Genomic DNA, 6,862 nt, shown 5'->3' on the forward strand with positions numbered 1-6,862 from the left:
TTAATCACAGAATTTTGTCTCAAATTTTCGATTTTTTTTTTTTTTTTTTTTTTTTTTTTTTTAGCTGTTTCCATGGCAACGGCGGCCATTTTGAAAATTTCAAAGACAGATGACAATACAATATAATTTTAACGGGAATGAGGTTAAAATCTGTACAAAAATGTTACTTTGACGTTTTTTACCATATGGGCCCCATGTGCACTTTAAGCGTTATCTCCATGGTAACAGCAGCTATCTTAAAAATTCCAACGGCAATGAATTCTACAGTTTATACTACTGTTTTCTACTTACGGTTTTTTTGGTCGTATCTGTAGCGGTTTATTTTCTATGAATTAATTAAGGATTTATTTTCGTTTTTTTCACGTTTGGACGGTTTCCATGACAACGGTAGCCATTTTGAAAGTTCTCAAGATGGAAGTCACGCCTTCTATCGATGAGTTATTAGTTCTGAAAGTTTTATGTAATTTGGACCATTTTTCGGTTTTTTACATTTTTGCCGTTTCCATGGTAACGGCGGCCATCTTGAACCATTCCATGCTTCCTGCAACTTTGCACATGGGGATTGTCATTATGGTGCAATTTTATAAATACATGTCAAGGCATCTCCGAGAAATCGGCTGGACAAAAAGTGTGGAAGAAAAAATTCGTAGAATAACAATATATCCCCCCTTTTTCAAAGGGGTGACATAATAATATGCAAAAGTCGTTTGTTTAACAGATAATTAAACGTATTTTGTTTCATAAACTCAACGTGAAAGATATGTGGATTGGTTGATTGATGGTTTGTGATCATGATTGATCAATCATTGATTGATTAATCGTTTGATTGATTGATTAATCGATTGATAGGCAGTTTGTAAAATGGGAAGGGGACGTTTTTTTCCGATATCTGCACTTGACTCATTACTTGTTTGATCTCAAAACTTGATTGATTGATCTCTTATCATGATTTGATCACTTGAATCATGATTTGATTGATTGATCAATACTTTGTATAGCATAACGTGACACATTTTGCATTGGTTTATTCCTTGTCTATACGTTTTGTGCTGTTCAGTGACAAATATCTGTGAACAATTTTACACGTACAATTGAGAAAAATACTCTATTTCCTGTTTTCTCATCAGAAAAAATGAATAGCGAATGAGTTATTCTAACACTAGATTTGCCATTGCAAGCAATAGCGGAGGATGTCACCCCGTTCTAGACTTTGTCACAGTAGCAGCAACCAGTTTGAGTGTACCAAAGTCACATAGCACGTATAGTATACATGCCTTAGACCCCCCCCCCCCCCCTTTCTCTTCTCGTAGACTAAGAGTGATGTCTATATATAGTTGGGGAACTCATTAGACACACGCGCGAAGAAGAAAGGTGGTGTCACGTGATACTGAAGTATATTATCGTGGAGTTAGTACATTACTATTCTTTTTAGAGGGGACCTTGGACAGACAACATGTGTATATATTGACGGAGCGGCATACTAACTGTTCATTTTATTCTTCAATATCTCGCGTATCACACGATACATGTATTTTATCTTGTACAATTTAATTACACGCTTATCGATTGATTTCAGCTAATGTGTATATTTTTGCAGGTGTTCAATTAACGGATGTGTACTTTAATGCAAGTGCAGAAATGTCAATTATGACAATACAATATAATTTTAACGGGAATGAGGTTAAAATCTGTACAAAAATGTTACTTTGACGTTTTTTACCATATGGGCCCCATGTGCACTTTAAGCGTTATCTCCATGGTAACAGCAGCTATCTTAAAAATTCCAACGGCAATGAATTCTACAGTTTATACTACTGTTTTCTACTTACGGTTTTTTTGGTCGTATCTGTAGCGGTTTATTTTCTATGAATTAATTAAGGATTTATTTTCGTTTTTTTCACGTTTGGACGGTTTCCATGACAACGGTAGCCATTTTGAAAGTTCTCAAGATGGAAGTCACGCCTTCTATCGATGAGTTATTAGTTCTGAAAGTTTTATGTAATTTGGACCATTTTTCGGTTTTTTACATTTTTGCCGTTTCCATGGTAACGGCGGCCATCTTGAACCATTCCATGCTTCCTGCAACTTTGCACATGGGGATTGTCATTATGGTGCAATTTTATAAATACATGTCAAGGCATCTCCGAGAAATCGGCTGGACAAAAAGTGTGGAAGAAAAAATTCGTAGAATAACAATATATCCCCCCTTTTTCAAAGGGGTGACATAATAATATGCAAAAGTCGTTTGTTTAACAGATAATTAAACGTATTTTGTTTCATAAACTCAACGTGAAAGATATGTGGATTGGTTGATTGATGGTTTGTGATCATGATTGATCAATCATTGATTGATTAATCGTTTGATTGATTGATTAATCGATTGATAGGCAGTTTGTAAAATGGGAAGGGGACGTTTTTTTCCGATATCTGCACTTGACTCATTACTTGTTTGATCTCAAAACTTGATTGATTGATCTCTTATCATGATTTGATCACTTGAATCATGATTTGATTGATTGATCAATACTTTGTATAGCATAACGTGACACATTTTGCATTGGTTTATTCCTTGTCTATACGTTTTGTGCTGTTCAGTGACAAATATCTGTGAACAATTTTACACGTACAATTGAGAAAAATACTCTATTTCCTGTTTTCTCATCAGAAAAAATGAATAGCGAATGAGTTATTCTAACACTAGATTTGCCATTGCAAGCAATAGCGGAGGATGTCACCCCGTTCTAGACTTTGTCACAGTAGCAGCAACCAGTTTGAGTGTACCAAAGTCACATAGCACGTATAGTATACATGCCTTAGACCCCCCCCCCTTTCTCTTCTCGTAGACTAAGAGTGATGTCTATATATAGTTGGGGAACTCATTAGACACACGCGCGAAGAAGAAAGGTGGTGTCACGTGATACTGAAGTATATTATCGTGGAGTTAGTACATTACTATTCTTTTTAGAGGGGACCTTGGACAGACAACATGTGTATATATTGACGGAGCGGCATACTAACTGTTCATTTTATTCTTCAATATCTCGCGTATCACACGATACATGTATTTTATCTTGTACAATTTAATTACACGCTTATCGATTGATTTCAGCTAATGTGTATATTTTTGCAGGTGTTCAATTAACGGATGTGTACTTTAATGCAAGTGCAGAAATGTCAATTATGTGTACTCTTCGTGTTTCTCTCTCTCTCAGTGGCGATTTTCTCTCGCACGATTTTCGTATAGAATAGAAGCACTTTGAATTATGTATTAGTTTTCTTCTAGCATATTCTAGAAGACGTTTTGCACATAGTCTTAATCACAGAATTTTGTCTTAAATTTTCGATTTTTTTTTTTTTTTTTTTTTTTTTTTTTTTAGCTGTTTCCATGGCAACGGCGGCCATTTTGAAAATTTCAAAGACAGATGACAATACAATATAATTTTAACGGGAATGAGGTTAAAATCTGTACAAAAATGTTACTTTGACGTTTTTTACCATATGGGCCCCATGTGCACTTTAAGCGTTATCTCCATGGTAACAGCAGCTATCTTAAAAATTCCAACGGCAATGAATTCTACAGTTTATACTACTGTTTTCTACTTACGGTTTTTTTGGTCGTATCTGTAGCGGTTTATTTTCTATGAATTAATTAAGGATTTATTTTCGTTTTTTTCACGTTTGGACGGTTTCCATGACAACGGTAGCCATTTTGAAAGTTCTCAAGATGGAAGTCACGCCTTCTATCGATGAGTTATTAGTTCTGAAAGTTTTATGTAATTTGGACCATTTTTCGGTTTTTTACATTTTTGCCGTTTCCATGGTAACGGCGGCCATCTTGAACCATTCCATGCTTCCTGCAACTTTGCACATGGGGATTGTCATTATGGTGCAATTTTATAAATACATGTCAAGGCATCTCCGAGAAATCGGCTGGACAAAAAGTGTGGAAGAAAAAATTCGTAGAATAACAATATATCCCCCCTTTTTCAAAGGGGTGACATAATAATATGCAAAAGTCGTTTGTTTAACAGATAATTAAACGTATTTTGTTTCATAAACTCAACGTGAAAGATATGTGGATTGGTTGATTGATGGTTTGTGATCATGATTGATCAATCATTGATTGATTAATCGTTTGATTGATTGATTAATCGATTGATAGGCAGTTTGTAAAATGGGAAGGGGACGTTTTTTTCCGATATCTGCACTTGACTCATTACTTGTTTGATCTCAAAACTTGATTGATTGATCTCTTATCATGATTTGATCACTTGAATCATGATTTGATTGATTGATCAATACTTTGTATAGCATAACGTGACACATTTTGCATTGGTTTATTCCTTGTCTATACGTTTTGTGCTGTTCAGTGACAAATATCTGTGAACAATTTTACACGTACAATTGAGAAAAATACTCTATTTCCTGTTTTCTCATCAGAAAAAATGAATAGCGAATGAGTTATTCTAACACTAGATTTGCCATTGCAAGCAATAGCGGAGGATGTCACCCCGTTCTAGACTTTGTCACAGTAGCAGCAACCAGTTTGAGTGTACCAAAGTCACATAGCACGTATAGTATACATGCCTTAGACCCCCCCCCCCCCCCCCCTTTTCTCTTCTCGTAGACTAAGAGTGATGTCTATATATAGTTGGGGAACTCATTAGACACACGCGCGAAGAAGAAAGGTGGTGTCACGTGATACTGAAGTATATTATCGTGGAGTTAGTACATTACTATTCTTTTTAGAGGGGACCTTGGACAGACAACATGTGTATATATTGACGGAGCGGCATACTAACTGTTCATTTTATTCTTCAATATCTCGCGTATCACACGATACATGTATTTTATCTTGTACAATTTAATTACACGCTTATCGATTGATTTCAGCTAATGTGTATATTTTTGCAGGTGTTCAATTAACGGATGTGTACTTTAATGCAAGTGCAGAAATGTCAATTATGTGTACTCTTCGTGTTTCTCTCTCTCTCAGTGGCGATTTTCTCTCGCACGATTTTCGTATAGAATAGAAGCACTTTGAATTATGTATTAGTTTTCTTCTAGCATATTCTAGAAGACGTTTTGCACATAGTCTTAATCACAGAATTTTGTCTCAAATTTTCGATTTTTTTTTTTTTTTTTTTTTTTTTTTTTTTAGCTGTTTCCATGGCAACGGCGGCCATTTTGAAAATTTCAAAGACAGATGACAATACAATATAATTTTAACGGGAATGAGGTTAAAATCTGTACAAAAATGTTACTTTGACGTTTTTTACCATATGGGCCCCATGTGCACTTTAAGCGTTATCTCCATGGTAACAGCAGCTATCTTAAAAATTCCAACGGCAATGAATTCTACAGTTTATACTACTGTTTTCTACTTACGGTTTTTTTGGTCGTATCTGTAGCGGTTTATTTTCTATGAATTAATTAAGGATTTATTTTCGTTTTTTTCACGTTTGGACGGTTTCCATGACAACGGTAGCCATTTTGAAAGTTCTCAAGATGGAAGTCACGCCTTCTATCGATGAGTTATTAGTTCTGAAAGTTTTATGTAATTTGGACCATTTTTCGGTTTTTTACATTTTTGCCGTTTCCATGGTAACGGCGGCCATCTTGAACCATTCCATGCTTCCTGCAACTTTGCACATGGGGATTGTCATTATGGTGCAATTTTATAAATACATGTCAAGGCATCTCCGAGAAATCGGCTGGACAAAAAGTGTGGAAGAAAAAATTCGTAGAATAACAATATATCCCCCCTTTTTCAAAGGGGTGACATAATAATATGCAAAAGTCGTTTGTTTAACAGATAATTAAACGTATTTTGTTTCATAAACTCAACGTGAAAGATATGTGGATTGGTTGATTGATGGTTTGTGATCATGATTGATCAATCATTGATTGATTAATCGTTTGATTGATTGATTAATCGATTGATAGGCAGTTTGTAAAATGGGAAGGGGACGTTTTTTTCCGATATCTGCACTTGACTCATTACTTGTTTGATCTCAAAACTTGATTGATTGATCTCTTATCATGATTTGATCACTTGAATCATGATTTGATTGATTGATCAATACTTTGTATAGCATAACGTGACACATTTTGCATTGGTTTATTCCTTGTCTATACGTTTTGTGCTGTTCAGTGACAAATATCTGTGAACAATTTTACACGTACAATTGAGAAAAATACTCTATTTCCTGTTTTCTCATCAGAAAAAATGAATAGCGAATGAGTTATTCTAACACTAGATTTGCCATTGCAAGCAATAGCGGAGGATGTCACCCCGTTCTAGACTTTGTCACAGTAGCAGCAACCAGTTTGAGTGTACCAAAGTCACATAGCACGTATAGTATACATGCCTTAGACCCCCCCCCCCCCCTTTCTCTTCTCGTAGACTAAGAGTGATGTCTATATATAGTTGGGGAACTCATTAGACACACGCGCGAAGAAGAAAGGTGGTGTCACGTGATACTGAAGTATATTATCGTGGAGTTAGTACATTACTATTCTTTTTAGAGGGGACCTTGGACAGACAACATGTGTATATATTGACGGAGCGGCATACTAACTGTTCATTTTATTCTTCAATATCTCGCGTATCACACGATACATGTATTTTATCTTGTACAATTTAATTACACGCTTATCGATTGATTTCAGCTAATGTGTATATTTTTGCAGGTGTTCAATTAACGGATGTGTACTTTAATGCAAGTGCAGAAATGTCAATTATGTGTACTCTTCGTGTTTCTCTCTCTCTCAGTGGCGATTTTCTCTCGCACGATTTTCGTATAGAATAGAAGCACTTTGAATTATGTATTAGTTTTCTTCTAGCATATTCTAGAAGACG

This window comes from Mytilus trossulus, chromosome 6 (genome assembly GCF_036588685.1).
Source record: "Mytilus trossulus isolate FHL-02 chromosome 6, PNRI_Mtr1.1.1.hap1, whole genome shotgun sequence".
In the NCBI taxonomy this organism is placed as follows: domain Eukaryota; kingdom Metazoa; phylum Mollusca; class Bivalvia; order Mytilida; family Mytilidae; genus Mytilus; species Mytilus trossulus.